This window comes from Leptonychotes weddellii, chromosome 6, assembly GCF_054177405.1.
Source record: "Leptonychotes weddellii isolate Sample4059 chromosome 6, ASM5417740v2, whole genome shotgun sequence".
Classification (NCBI taxonomy): Eukaryota; Metazoa; Chordata; class Mammalia; order Carnivora; family Phocidae; genus Leptonychotes; species Leptonychotes weddellii.
Window position 1 is genome coordinate 110,712,402 of NC_138374.1, and position 21,584 is coordinate 110,733,985.

At 35.9% G+C, this 21,584-nt stretch overlaps 1 long non-coding RNA gene across 2 annotated transcripts in view; it reads right to left on the reverse strand.

Moving 5' to 3' along the window:
• Positions 1-1,462: 1,462 nt before the first annotated feature.
• Positions 1,463-21,584, reverse strand: part of LOC115939606 (uncharacterized) — a 92,269-nt gene continuing 72,147 nt past the window's right edge. For both annotated transcript variants that reach the window (XR_004074392.2, XR_014146524.1), the window contains 4 exons: positions 7,367-7,518; positions 6,364-6,477; positions 5,285-5,390; positions 1,463-4,903 (listed from right to left, as the gene is read on the reverse strand). This is a non-coding gene — a long non-coding RNA (uncharacterized LOC115939606). The remainder of the gene's footprint in view (positions 4,904-5,284; positions 5,391-6,363; positions 6,478-7,366; positions 7,519-21,584) is intronic.

The following is a 21,584-nucleotide window of genomic DNA, read 5'->3' on the forward strand; positions in this document are numbered from 1 at the left end:
AAAAAAAAAAAAGCAGCTATTGAGTAAACTCAGGAAAGTATCCAATTTACGCGAAACTATGACCTCTGCATTATACTGTCTAATAAAGCATCGCCCCTTCAGCATGGCAGAAACCTCAGAAGTCCATCTCAAAACCTGTGTGGGAAGCTCTGGGCACCAGAGTGCCCAGCTCAATTCTATAGTCACTAGGGCTTGCCACAGTAATGGAATGCCGTAGGAAAACATCACCGTCGGTGCCTCTCAGACTCTGGAATTCTTTGCCTCCCTTTTCGTTTCACCGTTTCTGCTTCAGAGCAGCTGACTCCTGCTAATAGTAATAGCTAATACTTTTCAAGTCTTATTATATGCTAGGCACCACTCTGTGTTTTCTATATATCCTTTATTTAAATTCACCACAGCCTCATGAGGTTAGTTTTAAAAGCACTTGTAGCTTAGAAGTGAGGAAACCAAAGCAAAGTGTGAAGGAACTTGCTCAAGCTCTCATCACTGGAATTCAAATCTGATATTCTAATTCGAAAGACTGACATTTAACCAGTATGTGCATGTGGGAACAGTCCTGTTCCTCCTGAGCCCTACCACATGCTTCATGTTTTCTGAGTTACTTCTTGCTAAGGATAATAGTTTTGTTTTTTATAGGACTTCATACTTTGATATTTTCCCTAGGCATCACATCACAAAAATAGGCATTAAAACTCTTGCTATATAACTCATTCCATCCAAGCCTTTCCTTGACTATATAGCTAATCTGAGAAACCAATATGAGGGAAGTTATTAATATTTATAATGGGATAATGTATAATTCCCCTACTTTGCACTTACCCTTTATTACATTTGAAAAGAGCCTTTACCTAAACCAAACACAAAATAGCTGTGGAAAATTTAGGCTCCAGGATAAGATTGAGAATGAATATAGTTCTGATTTTGCCAATCTCAAATTACACCATCTGAACACACATATCTGCTATCTGTGAGGAAGATCATATCCTAAAAGCACTCAATTTATAAACCATTCAAATTGTATTCTCTAATTGGTCATTGTAGGACATTGCAACCGGGATATTTCCTGTACCTCAGTGTATCTTCTTGTGTGCAGAGAACTAACACTGCCCCCTCCCTCCCATCCTTCTGGAAAATGATCTTCCCCACACTGTTGATTATAGGCTTTCTGTTGGAACTGTCATGGACTTACGTGACTGCCTCCTTAGCCACTCAGATGGTGATGGTTGATTGGCCTAGATTGCCTGATTCAGCAAGAGTCCTATCCTAGGGTTTTCGAATTTGGGTACATTATGAGTCACTCTTAGTGTCATTCTGTTTGCAAAGCTGGGAGAGGTCTGTTTTGGTAGCTACGCCGTCATAACACCTACTGTGTAGAGAACTTGTGTCTGAAAAAATAAAGCCAATCTGTAAAGAGAATCTGAACTGAGGGAACTGGTAGATTCTGGCATCTTTCAAATGACTGAGGCCAGCCACACCCTTGCCGTCCTACAAGTAGGAAGCAGGATACAGAGCAGCCAGAACAGGACCTGCCCAGGAGAGTCCCCTGCTAGACCCCCTAGATCCATCCCTCCCTGAGTTTTATGTGGAGAAAAACTATAGCGAGAAGCTGAAAGAATTTTCTTTTTACGGGGAAAACTTCGAAACCTCGAGTTATGAGTGTGGGGGGGTGGGAAAGAGGGGCAGCCACCCCAGTTACTCCTGAGAACCATATGGTATCTGTTTGGCACACCAGTTTGTCAAGTCAGAGTCAAGTCATTAGTGGCTTGGGCAATTGCACCATTGGAAAGGACGCCAGAACCTTCATCGTTGATACTGACAGCAGGGGTCAGAGAGAACGAGAATGTAATTGTTATTGGAATCCTGTGAAATGTCTCAGGGACTCCCAGAAATAATTTTGTGAAGTTTCAGGATGGAGAGTAATAAGGCGTCAGTGGTGGAAAAGCTCCTTTAGTGACCGTGAACAGCGTCACGCGAACACGAGTCATTAAAACACATGTGACACGTTAGCTCCACCCAGAACTAGTCAAACACAGATTAAGCTAGTGCAATTTCATTTTCTATTTTTAGAAATATTTTTTTCATAAAATGACATAAATCAGGGTTTAAAAAAGGTTAAATTGTATAGAAGGGTTCATATATACAACAGTATTAACTTCCCCAAGTTTCACTTCTCAGAAATCATCATTTTTTTAAATTTTTGTCTTTCCTATATTTTTAAATGGTATCTTTATGCAATTACTTATTAATGTATCCACCTTTAACATAATTTATTGATGGCTTGCTGTGATTCTCCTTAACTCCTTCCTCTCCAACCTCCTAGTATATGGCTTCTCTGTTGGTAACCTTGTGGCTTTAAAAAATATACTGAAACAGCTGTTTCTTTTTCCATCATTATTGACAGTATATTGTAACCCCTTACTTCTTCAAATGAAGATATAAATGCCTCCAAACTGCTATTCTCTAACTTTTCTTATGCTTCCCACATTCTGGCAGGTTTACTGTTACTTTCAAGTCATCAAGGATGGTAACAGTTTGTCTGGGTTTGGAAATTAAGATTGAAAAATGTATTTTTCCTCTCATGTCATGACAGTATTGTTTCCATTCTTTTCTGGTATCCTGTGTTGATAAGAAATTGAGTGCTACATTAATTCTCATGCTCTTTGAGACTTTTTTTTTTTTTTAGATCAGTTTTAGGTTCAAAGCAAAGATACAGAGCTATCCCATATACTCCCTGCCCTATACTCCCTGCCCCTACCCATGCATAGCCTGCCTCATTACCAACATCCCCCACCAGAGTAGAGCATTTGTTAAATTGATGAACCTACACTGATACATCATTATCATCCAAAGTCCATGGTTTAAACAGTTCACTCTTGGTGTTACACATTCTATGGCTTTGGACAAATGTGTAATGGTATGTATCCATAATTATAATGCAAAGTATTTTCACTGCCCTGAAAATCCTCCATGCTCTACCTATTCACCCAGATTGTCTTCTTTCACTTATATGGATTTTAGGCTCCTCTGTGTCTTTTCATGGCTTGATAGCTCATTCATTTTTAGTGCTGAATAATATTCCATTGTCTGGATTTGCCACAGTTTATTTATTCACTTACTTACTTGAGGTTGCTTCCAAGTTTTGGCAATTAAAGCTGCTATAATCCATGTGCAGGTTTTTGTGTGGTATTAAATTTTTAATTTCTTTGGGTGATACCAAGGAAACTGATTGCTGGATTGTATGGGAAAAATATGTTTAGTTTTGTAAGAAACTGCCAAACTGTCTTCCAAAGTAGCTGTACCATGTTTCATACCCACCAGCAATGAATAAGAGTTCCTGTCACTCCATGTCCTTGCCAACATTTGGTGCTGTCAGTGTTCTGGAGTTTGGCCACTCTGATAGGTATGAAGTGATATATCATTATTGTTTTAATTTGCATTTCCCTGACGACATGCTGTGGAGCATCTTTTCATGTGTTTATTTGTCATCCATAAATCTCTTCTGTGAGGCCTATCGTTTAATGTTTGTCTTTTTTCTTATAGTTGATTTTTAAGTTCTTTGTTTATTTTGGATAACAATTCTTATCAGATATGTTTTTTGCAGTTATTTTCTCCCAGTCTGTGGCTTATCTTTACTTGACAGTGAATTTTGCAGAGCAGAAATTTTTAATTTTCATGAAATTTTCGATTTTCATGAAGCCCAGCTTTTCAATTCTTTCTTCCATGGATCAAGACTCTGTGTTGTATCTAAAATGTCATTACCAAGCCCAAGTTCATCTAGATTATTTCCTTTGTTATCTTCTAGGTGTTCAATAATTTTCATTTTACATTTAGGCCTGTGATGCGGTTTAAGTTACCTTTCGTGAAGGGTGTAAGGTCTGTGTCTGGATTCATTGTTTTGCATGTGAATCTAGTTGTTCCAACACCATTTAAGGTCTGTGCTCAGTCTACTGTATTGAAATCCTACCCTAATTTAAAATATTAAATGTTTTAAGATAGTAGAAAATAATTACCATGCAGGCTTTGTCTCTTTTCAAGGCTTTACCATGATCCTTTTTTGTTTTGTAAATTGTGAGGTTTAATAATAAGACATGTGAAGGTGCTGGGCCGGTGTGTCTTATGGGCACTTAACAGTTCACTGGAGACCCAGTCTACCCCAGGCAGAAGACATGCCTCTAGAGAGACATTTCCCAAATTTGTCTACAGAAAATCTATATCTTAGAATGTTAATAAGTGTTTCTTGAGAACATAGAATATGTGATTTTAAAAAATAAATTACATATTTTAATAGATCCTTTTTAGTCACTTAATTTTTTTTATATTTAAGGTGGTTCAAACACATCTTGAAGATTGTTTTGCTGAAAAATAGGGCTTCAGAATCAACTTATACTTGGGATATATCTCTTATTTTAACAAAGTCTAAATATCTGATAAAATTAATTTATCTCTATTTTTATAGCCAAGATGTAAAATACAACAATATGTGCAAAATCATCTTCTCTCATTAATTTATTCTTCCTCTGCTGTGTCCTCATTAAAAGGATCTTATCTGAGGTGCCCAAGTGATTTCTGGTCTCTTCTTCAGCCGATGCAGCCACAGTTACCTTCCACTGGGACGGGCATTGCTCCTTCAGCATCTTTTCAGGTACCCCTTGTACTCCAGAGCCTCAAAAATCCACAGAACCTTTCCTATTTGCCCAACATTTTGAAAACACAGTCAAATCCTCATAACAAAGATGCCATGGCAGCTACTGAAAATTTAACTACTAATTCCCTAAGTAATATTTATCGAGTAAACATGCTATGCCCAGAGCTCAAGTGAACATGCTTTGCTATGCTATACATAATACCAGTACATCATTTAGTACAACTTGAATTTAGTCATAGTCCCAGGAGAGAGTTAGTGCTATATATAAAGAAATGGGAAGGAAGAGAAAAATCAGAAAAGAAAAAATCAATATCTTTGATCAGACTTTACCAGTTATGATCATAAAGCTCAGCTAGGAAAACTCTCCCATCAAGGGGTGAATGATTGACTCCCATCTTTCCCACACCTTGAGAGTAAATCCATCCTACATACACACTTTTGCCTCAGAAACTGTAATTGGAAAAAACAAAACAAAACAAAACAAAACAGTGTTTTCCTGGAAAAATTTAAAATATCTTTCCCAGTTTTTCTTTTCTCCTTTATATATTTGAACCTCAAACTATCCTTTCACATTTAAATTATGTCCCTGAATTGTTGGGGCAGTCTACTGACATTGTCTTCTCCTTTTGAGCTGAGTACCTTGCACACTATGTAGGCATTTCTCCAAGCTGTGATTGTGCGTTTCCTGGAAAGTTTGCTTCTCCCACAGGAAGGGATGCCTGATAGGGGTTCTGCAGGAATGGATCTAGTAGAAAGAGACAGATAATGGTTTGAACAAATAATGCAATTTACCAAGATTATTGTTACTTTTGGGCTTTGCTGTGGACAAAATTTGGGAGAACATGTTTGTTTGGCTTTTAAGATGTGTTTATTCTAATAGTTCCAATTAAAATATAGCATTATATAATTTTTAATTAAATTCTTTGATTTTATATTTGTACCTCTTTACTTTTATACTGAAAATCTTGGTTCTAATAATATTAACATATTATGTATTATTGTAATTATTTAATTATTCTATAATTTACATAAAATAGCTTTCTAATACCAAATTAGTGAAGAATTAAACTACTGAGTGAAATTTATAGCTCTGTATCTCTGTATGAAATATATTCCACAAAGGTAGTACCGTCATAATGTCATGTATTATGTCAAGTCTTCTACCAACTGGATATGCAATTAGCTTGATCCATTTCAGTTCATTTTTAATTTTGTGAACTGTTTAAGTATTTTAATTACATTTAATGCATATATCATTCTATTAGATATTGCCAAATTCTCTTTCATTGAGGCTGTAATATTTTGCATTCCCATCTGCAATATTTGAGGGTGCCAGTCTTTCCCTCAGTCTAAGCTCATTGGCCTATATTCCTAATTTAATGAAAAAATTCTGCAAAAAATTTTGGAGTATGAATAGCACCTTTTTCTTATTTTTTTCAATCGTGCTCTACTCTTGGTTCCTTTTGGACATTTCAGTAAAGATTTGCAAGAGGAGCAAGTTACTCTTGTGGAATCAAAGTGCCAAATTTTCCCCCAGTGCCTGACATTTCCTTCTGATGGCACTGAGTCAAATAGACTAGAAGACATATAGTGTTTCTATTACCCAGGGAGAGCTTGTATACCCATGCAAATACTATACAAGATCAAGTAAATATTTAACAATGAAATTATGCTTCTTGATAATTTACATGTATAATTATTTGGCATGTTTTACTTACATTGGGGTGCTCTTGGTAGAATATAAGTTAGTTAGTAATGAAAGCATTGTGAATCAAGTTTGATGCCCAGGCTTGAAATCAGGAGTCTGAATCATTCCTCCTATTTCAATTAGCCTGGAATGAGATTTCAACCACATTGGGAATTACAAGTGTGAAGAAAACAGCAAAAACTATAACCTGCTGCTGACTTCCTCAAAGTGTGGAAATGAAATGAAACCCAAAATGGAAACTTGGGGATTATCTTTGTTCCCTTTGCTCTTATTGTCATTGTTTTTATACCTCCTTATACTTGCCCTGCTTTAATATATATTTTTCTATTTGATTTTCTTTGAAGGTTTGCTCTTTAAAAGAATCTTATCTATATATTTTAAGGTGATGAGTCTGATTATTGACTCAAACCAGCAAATACTTTCTCCTCTCTCTATGTCTCTGTTGAATAAATGGCGTAAGGTGATTCAGTCAGTTAAGCACCCAGCTCTTGATTTTGGCTCAGGTCATGATCTCAGGGTCATGGGATAGAGCCCCAAGAACTGCTTGGGATTGTCTCTTTCTCTTTCTCTCTCTTTCAAAAGAAATAAGTAAGCAAGTAAGAAAATAAATAAATAGTTTAAAATTGATGACAATAAAAAAATTCCAGTATCAATAAAGGCAAACCTAAAACAAAGTTTCTGAGATATATGATTGTTTGGCTAAATAATTTTTCTAAATTTTTCTTTTTTTTTTCAATTCAATTGTATAGATTTAGAGTTGCAAGGGACTTTTGATATCTACTATTCCAGAAATTTTATTTAAAGATGAGGAAATCATTTGGCATGGAAGATTCTGGAAGAATAGTCAGTCTGATTTGCATCCGAGAAGTAGTTCATGATAGAATTGGGCTGAAGCAATTCTCCCAATTTCTTAATTCAGTGTTCTTACTGGGAAATCTTGAGATATTTACTATTTCTATTGTCATTGTAGCTGTTGTTAACAGGAAAAAGTAAAGAGTAAAGGATTACTTAACTGGTGTTTTATGGAACCACTCTGAAGTCAGAGTTTGCAGACCAGTTTGAGGCTAAGTAGTTGCCTTTGCTGTAATTTAGATGATTCTCACTATGCCTTCCCAGGAATCTATTTTATGAAGAGCTGAGGAACTTCCTTACAGACAGCTTCATTCTAAGAAGGAAAAAAAAAAAAAAAAGGATTTTTAGGGTTGGTTCAATCATAAAACCTTAGCCTCAGCCTTAGCCTTAACATGAAAAACAGTTCTGAATTTAGCAAGGTGCTTGACATGTATGTAGATGAGTCTGCTGGCTTCACCTTATGGATTTATGCTTGAGTCTCTGAATAAATGGAAAGAACTACTCCATTACAGCTTGATGTGGTACTGGAAAAAATGCAGTTCTTTGGTAGTATTTTACTGGAGTGTGACACTGAAAAATGAAAGAAATTCTCTAGCTCTCCATATTGTGAAGCTTTGGCAGCTTGAGTCAGCACTGCAGGGGAGAGGTGGTACCCAGAAGTGGCAGAACTTGGCAGCCATGTTGTTGTTACCCAATGAGATTGCTCTGTCAGCAGGAGAAAGCAGTGTCTCCTGGGTGTGACTACATGCAGCCAAAAGAACAGTGATGCTAAAAAGGAATGGTTATAATTCAACAGAAAGGAGAAGTGGAAGAAGGTGGGTAGTACAATGTAAGGTTTGATTGGGTTTGTGAAATCTCCTAGAACCTCCATGAAATCTTTTGAGTTGGGGCTAGAGATGGGGAAGGAATTACTGAAGACTAAAGTCCTGCAGTATCCAGAGGGCAAGATTTTCATGGAAATAACTTAATTTCATATTTTATAAATGCCCAAAGTTCATTTTTAATTTGTAGTAGCCGATATTATGAACAAGATACAGAAAAGGTCTTTCTCCTATCATTATATAATTACAGCAGAAAATGGAAGGCAGTTATTTTTACTTAATTAGTACAACTAGAGTTTTACTAAAAATAACTAAAATTTAATGAAACAGAGAAGATAAATGTACTTTGAGTTCTTTCAGTTTATCTATTCTTTGAGAATGCCAAATTTACTGAGGCAGAATACCTCCTAGCCTTATAATAGAGGTGAGTTTATAAATATATCACCACTCCTATTCTTTTCTCTTTTATCGTGCTTTAAATCATTCAGACTCAAACTATTTAAATTTTCTATCATGTCTGTACACTGATTTCAATAAAAATAACATTTTAAGAAGATGCAGTAAGAAAAGTGATAAGGAATAAAATAGTGGAGTGTAAAATAGTGTACCTGGAGCTTTATTTTTTTTTACATGAAAGTGACTTAAAAAGGGCAGATTGCTATCTATTGCTGTGTAACAAAGCACCCCAAGCCTTCACAGCTTAAAAGAATAAAGACATGATCTCACAGTTTCTGGAGTCAGGGGTCTGGCATGGCTTGGCTGGGTTCCTCCTGCTCCAAGGTCTTTTGTAAGGCTGTGATCAAGATGTCCATTCAGCTTCAGTCATCTGGAGATTTGACTACAGGAGGATCCACTCTTGCAAGCTCACTTAAGTGGCTACGGGCAGGCCTCAGTCCCCTGCTTCAGAAACCCTCCCATGAGACTGTTTTATCATGTGGCAGGTGGTTTTTCCCACAGAGTAATCCAGGAGAAAGCAAAAGAGAGCAACCATGACAGAAACTACATTTTTTGGTAACCTAATCTTGGAAGTGACTCCGTCACCTCCACCACAATTTGTTAGAATTAAGTCACTAGGTCCAACCCAGATTCAAGAGGAGGTGTATGTTTATACACCAGGATGTATATATCAGTTGATGAGGATCTTTAGGGCCCATTTTGAGAAGCTGCCAACCACAGTCCCTAAGACAGGGAAATGGGTGAATCAGGGACTAGGTATTATATTGATGAATAATGGGGCAATTTGAAATTTGGGTGCCCTAATTATCATTTCCCCTCACACTATCACTTTCTTTCATTGTTGAAATCATCCATATTTACCAGAACCCTCTCTGTTTTAAATTCTGTCATCTCTGTTCTAAATTCTGTCATCTCTGTTGTGGACAATATTGATCGCTTCCTAAATGCTATAGAAGCAACTCAACTAGCAAATACTTCAGTTCATCTTTCACACTGTAACTAGTGATTTTTTGAAACACTAATCAGATCATCCACTATCCTTCAGCCCCATGTATTTTAAAGGTCCTTCAGTAGAATCCTATTGTTTTTAGGACAGTAGACCAAAATTTTTAATGTGGCTTAAATATTTTATATGGCCTTTCCTTAACCCACCTCCTCAACCTCAAGTGACAGCAGTCTCCCTATAGGCTCTTTTCCAGCCACACAGTATGGGCCTCTAACCTTTCCTTGAACTGTCTTTCTTATCCCACGATTGGCATCTACACATGTCATTCTCACATGTCTGCCTGGGATGCTCTGTCTTCCTTCCCTGACCCCCCCCTACTCCAACTCCTTTACCAATTATCTTTTACATCTGTAAATGGAAATTTTTCCACCAGAGCAGCACTTGCCTGAATGACACAAAAATTAAATTTCATCATAACTAGCTCAAACCAGCTGAAACTTATAAAAATGATGAAACTTTGAATGACCTTGGTACACCAAATCCTTACTTGACCTAACTGAAGACTGATTACTGACCAACAAACTATGAGATTTTCTTTTTTTTTTTTTTTTGCCCAACCATGTATACACCTTGGATTCATTCATCTTCTTATCCAGAGAGCTAGTTTTCAAGACTTACTTAGCACATCACCAAGAATACCCCTGTCTAGCACTTAAAAATCTGTAACTTTTCCATGTCAGCAAATGACCCAGTGAATTTCTTCACTGGTATATCTTCTCTTGCTTTGGAAGTTAAATAAGATGCAACTTTGATCCTTTTTTTTCTTTTTTTAAAGTTCTGGTGGTCTTCCTTTTATTCTCTAGCCCTTTACTTTAGAGCTCTCTAATTATGCAACTATGTGATAAATATCTTTCTCTGCCGCTAGACTTCAGGTTCCTAGGAAGTGGTATCCCCCAGCACTTGGCAAAATGCCAGTAAATAAATAGGCTCCTAACACATATTTGTTTAGTGGATGAGTAAATAACTTTCATTTTATGGCCTTATATTCTAAACCAAGAAAGTACATAGTATGAACTTTCTTTCTTTTTTTTTTTTTTTAGTTGTTTAGGTCTTAGGTTTTCAGGCAACAACTGGCAATTTTAAAAAATCTAATAAAGACACATCTATCTTAACTGCTTGTTAGTTTGTGTTTACAAGTTGCAAAAGGCATGTAATGATTTGGAGAGGGTGATCTCTCTTCCCCTTCTTTCTGACATTACCAATAATGTGCTTGGCCAGCTGTGCAGTGCTGTCCATGTGTACAGAAATTCCTTTCTGAAAGGCACAGGTGATCATGTTACACCCTGAAGCCTGAGATCTGATTACTCTTATTATAGTAGCCTGAAAAGTTACAAATGTCATTAGTAGTCATTAAATTACTCTACTTGGCTTTCTAAAAGGAGCTCTGGTATTTGACTGAGAGATCTCTTATGACTGTAAATCCCACATTTTGAACATGCATTTTCATGGGGCTGCATATTCTTTGACAGATCCTATGTATTATTGCTCTGAAAATGACTCTCAGTAATGAAAGTAGAACCTGAACCCAAGAATTCTAATGGAAATTCATGGAAATACAAGTCTTGGAATTAAGTGTGTGTGAGTATTCGCATGCCCAAATTGTCTTCTCCAACCCTTCTACTACCCCCTTCTTCTTTGCTGTGTTCAAGCAATTTAATTCTGCATCTAATTTTAATCTGTAAACCATATCCCTTCCTGCAGTTGTAAAGCATGTGTTAGCACTTAACCAGCAGGAGGGGGTTGCCTAAGGTAAGAGGATTGATAGCATAGACCAGGCATCTTAAAAATGGCTTTGTGTGATTTGGCGCCACTAGCTAAGTTCGCTTTGCGTGCATGGATCCAATCTGTCTGTCCAGGGTTGAGAGAGATTCAGGCAGTGAATATAGTGGAATCTTTTATTCTTATTACTTGGTGTTGATTTTTCAGGAAAATTGGCCTAGGGAGAGGTGGTTTAAAGGAGTCTGAAGGCATTCACAATTGCTTTCTTAGAGGTAGAAGGAACAATAAGTGAATTTGTCTAAAGAAGGTGAGGACTTGGAAAATGTTGATTAAGACCCGTTAAAATGGGCGCCTGGGTGGCTCAGTTGGTTAAGCGACTGCCTTCGGCTCAGGTCATGATCCCGGAGTCCTGGGATCGAGTCCTGCATTGGGCTCCCTGCTCGGCGAGGAGCCTACTTCTCCCTCTGACCCTCCCCCCTCTCATGTACTCTCTCTCTCTCTCATTCTCGCTCTCTCAAAAATAAATAAATCTTTAAAAAAAAAAAAAGACCCGTTAAAATTATACTGAATTGTGATGGCATTGTGTAAAGTAAAAGAAAGGATTTGTACAATACAAATTTGGCTGCTAAGTAAATGCAATCTCTTCTTACTAGGCTATAATTTATAGCATTAGAAACTAAGAAAAAGCTGTTCATATACCCAGGATTTATTTTTAACTTAAGGTCAAGGGGAATGTTAGATTTTAAAGTTAGCATCTAGAATAAAAATCATGTATAACTAAAACAACCCTTGAAAATTCTTAAAACACATGTAAATTTCAAAATATGTGTTTCACTTGTGGTCAATGGTGGGAAAAAATTGTTGACATCATTCCCAAAACTTCTCCACCATTTTTTTCCTTACTTGCATTATCTTTTCAGATTTATTTGTATTTGTTGTTTAATATAAGGAATGCAACCCATCAGTGGTGGAGGTCTGAAGATAATTACTGTATTTCATTGACTTTAAGATGAGTCTTTTTTTTCCCCATTTTAACATATCTGAAATTGAGATGTGTCTTATAATTGAGGCATTTTAAAATTATAATGATCAGGGTTTGTTCCTTCCTTCTTTTTTTGATATATTTATAAATTTATTAGTTTATTCCTTTATTATGTCTCACCCTCCCCAAAATGCAAGTTTCTGAGAATAGACACTTGTTTTCTGTTGTATCTCCAGTGTCTAGAATTGTTTCTGGCATAGAGAAGACATTTAAATCCTTATTGGATTAGTGAATATAACAGATATTCCATTAGCTTTGTTTCCTTCTCAGACTTCTCTCTCCTAGAATCTTCTGTCCTCCTGCTCCAATCTGGACCTGCAAGCCCAGCTTTCCAATCTTGAGCTTTGAGCCTCTAAAGTTTTTCTTTTTCTTGGCTTAATTCCTCATTTTGGTGGACCACAATTCATAAATTGTAAAAATTTTTAGTACATTTCCAATTGCTATTGCTATGTTACAAACCACCTCAAAGCTTAGTGACATTATGCTACAACATCATTTATTACCTCTTGTTTTCTGTAAGATAGGAATTTAGGAAAAGCTCTTGTGGCCTGGGGTCTCTCACTGAGGTTGCATTTAGATTGGAGCTGGAACCACAGCATTTATACAGTAGCTGGGGACTGGTCAGGCATCTCTCTTTATGTAGTTTCAGGGCCTGTCCATTTGGTCTCTCTCTCTATGGTCGTCTAGTTTAGTCTTCTTCACAACATGGTGCCCTCAGGGCAGTTGGACTATTTACAAAGAGGCTGGCTTCCACTCAATATCATTATTTGGCCCTTCTACGTAATGATAGTTTTAGGAATATAGAATTCTAGATAGATTATTTTCCTTCAAGATTTTGAAAACAATTTTCCATTGTTTTCTGACTTTCAGAATTGTTGTTGAGAAATCTGATGTCATTTAAATTCCAGATCCCTATAGGTCAGCTGATTTTTCTGTCAGACTTTAGAATGTTCTATTTATCCTCAGTGTTTTGAATTTTCATGTGAATCAGGAAATAGCTTTGACAAACTAGTGAAGTCTCGCTCAGTTGAATTTTAGGTTCTACTCTATTTTATGTCCTGATAACTGGGTTCTCTCTCATCACTTCATTAATCTAGTGTGAATCATATGTCTGTCTTCATGTAGGTTGCTGTAAGAAAATACCAAATACTGGGTTGCTTATAAACAACCAAAATTTTTTCTCACAGTTCTGGAGGCTGGGAAGTCCAAGATCAAGGCACCAGCAGAGTTGCAGTCTGATGAGAGCCTTCTTCCTGTTTCCTCATATGATAACACAGCTTAGGGCTTTCTATAAGGTCTCCTTTCTTTTCTGTTTTTTTCCTTTTCTGTTTTTTCTTCTCTTTTCTTTTTCTTTCTTTCTTCCTTTCTCCCCTTTCTCATTACTTTAGACAATACTATTTTGTCTTGTCATTAATTGCCTATTAGACTGGAAGAAATATAGTAGTTAAATTCATATGTGGTAAATACATAAGTAAATGTTAAGACTCCACTCTAGAGGCTACAAATAAAGGCTACTTCTGTATGTAGTTTTTGGAAAAAACTACTTTTCAAAGAGACTCAACTTTGACTCATAGCATCTAGTTTAAAATATTGTATCATATGAGTCAGTCATTGGAGGTACTGCTTGCTGAGTAGCCATGTTCATGACTCATTCATTCAACAAATATTTATAGAGCTCTTATCATGTGTTTGACATTGCTCTTAATATAGCTTGGAGCAACGAACAAAATGGGTAAAGGCTCTGACTTTTGGAGATTATTTTCTCTGATGAACAAGAAAAAACAGGTCTTAAATCACTTAAATTATAATACCATTCTTCCAAATATGGAGTCTGGGAGTATATACCTTATTCTCAGATCATGCCTTTATATTTTATGTAAATCCCAACAAAAGTTAATTTTGGCCAAGCTATTATTTTGAAAGGAATACACTATTCTTTCTCAGAAATAGTTACTCATTGAAGGTTAGATTCTCAAAATTTCTATTTAAACTAAGTGGTATAGTTTAGAGCCATCCCTCAGCTGGTTCTGTGACTGTGGTCATATTACTTATTGTCTTGTCCCCATCTTCAAAATAATAATCTCTTCCTCAAATGGTTCTTGTGAAGATTAAAGGACACCTAGATCATTGTGTAAATTCAATAAAGTAAATGATAATTCTATTTAACTTTATTTCTTTTTGCAATTGACCAATGCCTACTGTTTTGTTTTTTTTTTTAATGTTTTTATTTTGTTTTTAGAGACAGGGAGTGTGTCCATTTGAGCGGCGGGGGTGGGGGTTATGGCAGAGGGAAAGGGAGAGAGAGAATCTTTTTTTTTAATTATTCAGTTTAAACACTTGCTCTTTTTTTTTTTAAAGATTTTTTTTATTTATTTGACACAGAGAGAGAGAGAGAGCACAAGCAGGGGGAGCAGCAGCAAAGGGAGAGGGAGAAGCAGGCTCCCTACTGAGCAAGGACCCTGGGATCATGACCCAAGCCAAAGGCAGATGATTAACTGGCTAAGCCACCCAGGCACCCCAGAAAGAGAATCTTAAGCAGACTCTATGCTCAGCATGAGCCCAACATGGGGCTTGATCTCACTACCCTGAGATCATGACCTGAGCCCAAATCAAGAGTAGGATGCTTAACTGACTAAGCCACCCAGGTGCCCCAAGACCTACTGTCTTTTAGGACAGTAAAGAAGTATGTGTTATCAGCTTGAAACAAAACAAAATAAAACAAAACAAAAAAATAGCAAAGCAAAAAAAGGAGAAGAAAAGATATAATGCATTTGAAAAGAAAAATCACCAAAATTTCAGCACTAAGAATTAAATAAAAATAATGTGTCATACATAAGATAGAGTTTACTGCTATTACTCACTGCTACTACTAAATATTTATTAATTGTCAGAAATTATACTAAAGTCATGACATGAATTATTTTATTTATCCTCAAAACAACACTATCAGGTAAGTAATATTATACCAACTATACAGCTGAGAAAATTGAGGCTTAGGAAGGCTAACTAATTTCTTCATGGCTTCTCCTTTAGTAAGTTGGGATTTGAGGGCTGTTTTTTTTTTTTTTTTAGTAAGTTGGGGTTTAATCCTCAGTCTGAGTTTTACTTAATTATAAGCAGACTCTCCATTCATGAAAACATTTTTGGGTTATTATTATTTCTTATCATATTCCTGTCATAATTCATTGCCCCATTCTCCACTGTTGAACATATAGCTTGTTTCCATTATTAAATTTCTAAAAATAATGTTGCTTTGAATATCTACATTAAAGAGAATCCTGGAAATATAGTTATTGATTCAAAGTTTATGAAGATTTTACAATTCTTGATAAATAATGCCAAATTGTTTCCATAAAGTTAGCATCAGTTCAAACTCTCATGAGTATTATATGATTCTGAAGGCAAAGGATAGATACCAGCCTTAGCTAACAAATAAACTAGGGTTTATTTCAAGGCTTCAATCATTTTGTAGACATCTAAAAGCCACACACACACACACACACACACACACACAAACCAGCAAAGACAGCTGGGAAAATGAGTTCTAGACCTGGAACTTTGTGGACTGAAGTTGCCCCATCCATCTCTCAGGGAACTGTACAATATCTCACACCTGCTTTTTATTGTTGCTCTTCATTGACCACCTTCTACTTCTGACTTACTGACATATAAGCAGGGTAAAATGTCAATCCACCCCTTATCTTTGTGACATTATAGATCTTGTACACACCTACTACCTCCTGACTGATTTAGTGTATTTTAGTTCAAATTCCTAAGAAAAAAATATAAAAGTTTCTGCCAAGCCTACAAAGGTTCCCTTGGGACAGGAGCATACACTTGGTCAATCAGGCACTGCTGGGGAGATCACATGTTTAAATCAGGCGGTAAGATCAAGCTTGGAAGTAAGTATCAGGAGAAATCAATCATATCTAGGATATGAGAACATCCATTTCAGCATTAATAGTTTCTGTGTCATTTTTGTAATCAATTAGCTTTACTAAAGATAAATTACTTTTCAGTGTTTTAAGTTTGAATTTTCATTAGTGAAGTAGAATTTTACATAAAATATGTAAAATTTACATCCCTCATTTGCATTTCTTCTGTGATTCTCTCTTTGGTTCTGTTGTTCATTTATCTCTTGAGGTGTTAATTTTTCCCTCATTGCTTTTTCTATATTAAGAACATTTTTACATTTTTATGTATTAAACACATTTTCATTTGTCTTGCTTATTGATCATACTCTTTTCCATTTGGACATTTGTCTTTTTATTGTATTTTTTTGACATCCTCCCATGATTTTTTTTCTTTTTGCTTTGATTCTGTTAATATCGAAAAAGTTCTTCACTATTTCAAGATTAGTGAATCTTCAACTACAGTAACTTTAGAAAATTTTTTACAATTTCAGTTAATTCCTTAATGTTCTAAACTAAATCTTGAGGGATTATGTGAAATTCCAGGTAAAATTTCATTTTTTTCCTACTTAGCTAATATTCACATTTTTTCCACCAGAACAATCCATCTATTAAACATATTAGAAAGCTTTATTCAGAGTGCATTAAAGAGTTCTATAACATAATCAAGTTTTTAATTTAAAAAATACTGTGGAGAAAATATTGAACAGATGGTTGATTGTAGACAGGAATTAATTAGGAGACTATTGGAATGGTCCAAGTAAGAAGTATGAGTTTCTAAACTAGGTAGTAGAAGTACACAGAACAATTGGAATTTTAGTTCACAAGAAGTGAGCATCTTTTTTTTTTTTTTAAGTTTTATTTATTCAAGTAATCTCTATGCCCAACATGGGGCTTGAACTCATGACCCCCAGATCAGGAGTTGCATGCTCTTCCAACTGAGCCAGCCAGGTGCTCCAAGAAGTGCACATCTTTAGGACATTGTGATTATATGTGCAGAAGAGAACAGAAAGCAAGAGATAGGAGATGCAATATATGAAGATTTCTGGCTTTGACTGTCAAGTAGATGAAAGGTGTTATCTCTTGGGGAAAAGATGTTAAGTTTGCTGTGGCCATGGATGGACTTGGGTCTATGGAAAAAGCAGAAGACAATTATATTTGCAGATTTGGGACATCTAGACTGGAGACAAAAATTTCAGCATCAGCAGAATCTAAGTAGATATAAACATCATACATATGCTGAATTCCTTCAAAGATTGTGAAGTATGAGAAGAGAAGAAACTCTGAAATTTCAGCCAACAGTGTGTCTCACAAGAAAACAATGGTAGATTAAACAGATTAAGATAGGCTTCTAAAAAAAGAAAAAAGACATCACTGTTATAAAGGCAGAAAAATTCAAATGAGATTAGGGTCACAAAAGTCAATGGAGACTGGACTTTAAAGGAGGAAGAAGTGTTGAGTAGTGACCAGACATCAAGGGGAGTCCAAGCAGGAAAGTATGATTTGTATTTGTCAGTATGGAGCTTGCTGGTGATTTGGTCAAGAGCAGTTTCAGTAGAACAATAGCATACACAAGTGGAGAGGGGAATGGAAGAAGAAGACAAATTACAGGTAATTGTGAAAATAGGAAGCCAATAAATTTAGACAGTGCTGTACACTATATTCAAAGTCTCAGCTTTAAAGAGGAGAAACAAATGGGATGAAGCAAGTACAGAGAAGATTTTTCTTAAATTTCCTTTGTTTTTTGCTTGAGAAGAGAGAAAGCTAAACCTTGTAAGTTTCTTTTTAAAGATTTATTTATTTATTTATTTATTTGAGAAAGAGAGAGAGAGTGCACAAGCAGGGGGAGGGGCAGAGGGAGAGGCACATTACAGGGAGAGGGATAGAGAGAGAGAGAAGTAGACTCCCCATTGAGCATGGAGCCCGACCTGGGACTCAATCTCGCGACCCTGAGATCATGACCTGAGTCAAAATCAAGAGGCAGATGCTTAACCGACTGAGCCACCCAGGTGCTCCAACCTTGTCACATGTTAAATGGAAAGAACCAAGACAATGAATGAGGAGAGGGATATCATAGAGTAAAGTGTGTCCTGAGCAAAACAGGGGGAAGATAACTATGGGGCAGGAGCCTATATGTTTATAAGTATAGCTGAGGAAATCGAGGGAGCAATTTGATGGACTAAAGCTACACAGTGAAAACCAGAAGTCAGTTCATCCATTGGAAATGGAATGATGACGCAGCTGAGGAAGGAGGAAAACATTTGGGCTGACAGGGGAGAGTGGGGTAGAAGAATGCTAGGTCAGAGTTGAGGGACAAAGGAACTTGGAAACCCATGGATACGTACTAACATACATCCACATGATTGTGTGACATTTTTTCCCCAGCAACACCAAAACTGAAAAGGCAGCCGCCTTGTGGATAAGAGAGTGAGAACTAGAATAGTAGGAAATGATAGGCAGAAAGTGAGATACCACAGTTTAGATCTTGGTTGTGGTGAAATGTTTTATGGTCATGATGAGATCTGGAGCCGGGTCCCAGGAATGGGTTTCTGCAATGGGACTTGAAGGAAAATAAAATTGAAAAGGGCAAGGAATGGAAAGAATAATGTATTTGACAGATTTTAAAATATGAATATCCAAGCCTTCCGAATATTCCAAACATAAACATTCTTGAAGGATTTATGTTATTATAATTACTATTATTACACATAGCAATACAATAATTATTATTTCAAATGATAAGCTTAAAACTGCTGTGGTAGAATTCAGTGACAATAGTTCAATATAAAAACAGAGAGCCAAACTATTTCAGAAAAACCATGACATACATAGCCTTTTTGTAAAGAAGTCAGATGAGTAATATGAAGCAATTAATAGACCATGGTTCTAAGTCTAATAATATGGATCAGCATCCTGGAAGGCAAAGCATAAAGAAAGTGGGTAAAGTTTTACCTTAAAGTTGGATTTAATTAGAGAAATCAATCTACCATATGACTCTCACAGGGTCCCGATAGTTACATAGTTATTTATACATTTTTTTTCCTTCTTAGCAAATACCATAGCAAGAGGAAGGATTACTTGAGTCAGTCCCCACCCAGAGCAACAGAAATATAAAATTATCGGGTGTTTCTGTCCTAATTTGACCAAGAAATCTAATAAGAGATAGAATGATATTTTTAAGTGCCATTGTTATTAAGGGCATGGGTGCTGATGTGTTTCTTTCTGTCTTCTCTGCCACCTACACCGCGAGAGTAGGAAGGTGTGCTCACTTAAACGATTATCTTATAGATTCTATGAATAAAACAGGTTACCTTTTTTTTTTAAAAAAAGTGCTCTGTGCCATTCAGAAATGTAGAGAAGTATTATTCTTGCTTGCACTAGTGCCTTTTTCATCCAAATCTGATCATTATAATAAAAGCTGAGTAAGTAAACCTGAAGATGCTGCCGATTGGAAAAGTTAAAGATCAATATTACTACATTCAATACATCTTTCAAAGGTGGGGTATCTCTTGATTGTGTCTGCAAAAAGTGGGGCCACAGTTGCATTCATTGTTCAGTGAGCTTGTCCACACAGTTCAACCCACCGACAGCAATGAATGTTGATTGTGACCTTTTAAAAAATAATCTCTGAGTGGGGAAGAGAACATCCTGGGGTGTCCAGGTTTGGTTTTCCGTCTTCTGCAAATTCTGAAAGTCGTGGAGTAGTAGATGATGATGATGGTTAGCCATAGGGTACAATCAACGGTCGATGGTTTTGATTTTAATTCCAAACTCACCGACAGCGTTGAATGTTCACTGAAGCAACCTCTACACTGAGAATTCTGCTGACTTTATAGTATCTGTAAGTCTTGGAAGGGGGCGGGAGACAGAAACAACAGAGTAACTTTAGTCATACATTTATGCATTTAAGCCATTTCAAAAGAATATGAAAGAAGAATGTGATTCTTCCAACCAAGAGTTTGGCAAACCTCCACATCACGTTGTGTGAGAGGAAAGGATCTGTTTCACTGAGCTAAAAAAAAAAAAAAAAAAATGCCTATTTTGGCTTAGTTCCAGAGATGAAATTATCTCACTCTTAATGACAGGGAGAATTTGTTATTCAAAGGAGCCTGAAATATCAAATCAAAACAATATCTTATAATTTAAATATTGCTATGCTTATAGAAGGTAAACATGAGGTATTTAGATTATACAAATTAAACAGAATTTTCATAAATTTCCTAAAATCAAATTAATGTTAGTGTTATCTTTTTGTATTTAGTATTTTTTTTCTAAAATAGGTTATAGGAAAATAAAATTTAAAAAGGCTATAAAAATTAGTACATTTTCTAAACTACTGAACAAATAATAAGAGAAGAAATCAGCTCAACACATTTTTCTTTGCTTTTGGCACCAAGATCTCATTAAAACGGTAAAAGGTAAAGACAATCTAGGTATGCTACAACACCATTCATTTCTAACTATTTTGGATGTGAAAATCCTAACACTTTTGGGGGGTTCTTTTCATATTCCTTTTATCCAAAGTGCTTTGTGACTTATGCTTATTTTTAAATTATTGCAAATTCTATTGAATCTATTTTTAGAGCCACTTTCAATAATTTTTTTAGCTTCAATTAAAAAAGTCACTTTGTATGTATCAAAACCAGGATAGAAAGTCACTATTTCATACACTTAAGCGGCACCCACTGTGGTTACAATTATCTGTGGGTAAGACGACCCACAACAATTTAGAATAGTGCTTTGAAGGTGATCATGGTCTGTTCAACCAAGGCAATTGTTCTTGAAATGTAAGTGAAATATGTACTCTAAATGGTTATATATTCTAATATTTCACTTTAATATCTTAAAGCCATTGATTGTTTAGTGCCTTCTAGATAAATGTTTATGTGGAAACTGATTTTTTAGTTATCTCTGGGGAGTATGTACTGAGGCGACAACCTTAGAATATAAGCTAGTGATTAATCTGAATTTTACAGTGTTTAATTCTTTTGAAATAACCAAATTTTTCCTACAAAATAAAACTTTTTAGGAGAATGCTTTATCCGTGGGTATTTCTGGGTTGCTGCTGGAAAGAATATTATCAAGGGACTGCGGATTCGTTTGTCTGTGTTATCAATTACAACTGAGGGCACGTCACTCCTGCTCTTTTGCCCCTCTTACGATAGTAGCGGCAGGTCAACTTACAACCATTTTCGTCATGCCTTTTCCTCTCTTGCTACATGTGTTAATATTATTATAATAGGGATGCTATGATAAAAGACTCTAACTTGTGTATTTTGCATTAATACAAAATATGCATTTGGCTTACTAATAAGCAAAACTCTAGGGCAGTTACAATTAATCGCAATGCATAACTATGTTCTTATTTGTGTTCCAAAATATTTTCCTACAAGTCTTTTATATAATTAACTTAAAATTCCTAGC